This window comes from Ylistrum balloti, unplaced genomic scaffold, assembly GCF_031769215.1.
Source record: "Ylistrum balloti isolate Yb309-2 unplaced genomic scaffold, AGI_CSIRO_Ybal_v1 Utg371294, whole genome shotgun sequence".
NCBI classification, from domain to species: Eukaryota; Metazoa; Mollusca; class Bivalvia; order Pectinida; family Pectinidae; genus Ylistrum; species Ylistrum balloti.
This window is the reverse complement of record NW_026782694.1, coordinates 60,216-61,712: the sequence shown is the minus strand read 5'-3', so window position 1 is coordinate 61,712 and position 1,497 is coordinate 60,216.

Below are 1,497 nucleotides of genomic sequence, written 5' to 3'. Positions count from 1 at the left end.
ATAACACCATGTTGGAGTCATTACCTCCTTGTCATTACTTATAGTCATAGGACTCTAACACCATGGACCTACTTATAGTCTACTGGACCTCCTTGTATAACACCAGGTGGAGTCATTATAACTACTTATAGTCATACTGGACCTCCTTGTATAACACCAGGTGGAGTCATTATAACTACTTATAGTCATACTGGACCTCCTTGTATAACACCAGTTGGAGTCATTATAACTACTTATAGTCATACTGGACCTCCTTGTATAACACCAGGTGGAGTCATTATAACTACTTATAGTCATACTGGACCTCCTTGTATAACACCATGATTGGTCATTATAACTACTTATAGTCATACTGGACCTCCTTGTATAACACCATGATTGGTCATTATAACTACTTATAGTCATACTGGACCTCCTTGTATAACACCAGGTGGAGTCATTATAGCTACTTATAGTCATACTGGACCTCCTTGTATAACACCAGGTGGAGTCATTATACTTATAGTCTACTCCTTGTATAACACCAGGTTGGAGTCATTATAGCTACTTATAGTCATACTGGACCTCCTTGTATAACACCAGGTGGAGTCATTTTAGCTACTTATAGTCATCCTGGACCTCCTTGTATAACACCAGGTGGAGTCAATAGATACTTATAGTCATACTTGACCTCCTTGTATAACACCAGGTGGAGTCATTATAACTACTTATAGTCATACTGGACCTCCTTGTATAACACCAGGAGGAGTCATTATAGCTACTTATAGTCATACTGGACCTCCTTGTATAACACCATGATTGGTCATTATAACTACTTATAGTCATACTGGACCTCCTTGTATAACACCAGGTGGAGTCATTATATCTACTTATAGTCATACTGGACCTCCTTGTATAACACCATGATTGGTCATTATAGCTACTTATAGTCATACTGGACCTCCTTGTATAACACCAGATTGGTCATTATAACTACTTATAGTCATACTGGACCTCCTTGTATAACACCATAATTGATCATTATAACTACTTATAGTCATACTGGACCTCTTTGTATAACACCATGATTCGTCATTATAGCTACTTATAGTCATACTGGACCTCCTTGTATAACACCAGGTGGAGTCATTATAGCTACTTATAGTCATACTGGACCTCCTTGTATAACACCAGGTGGAGTCATTATAGCTACTTATAGTCATACTGGACCTCCTTGTATAACACCAGGTGGAGTCATTATAACTACTTATAGTCATACTGGACCTCCTTGTATAACACCAGGTGGAGTCATTATAACTACTTATAGTCATACTGGACCTCCTTGTATAACACCATAATTGGTCATTATAACTACTTATAGACATACTGGACCTCCTTGTATAACACCATGATTGGTCATTATAACTACTTATAGTCATACTGGACCTCCTTGTATAACACCATGATAAGACCATGATTGGTCATTATAACTACTTATAGTCATACTGGACCTCCTTG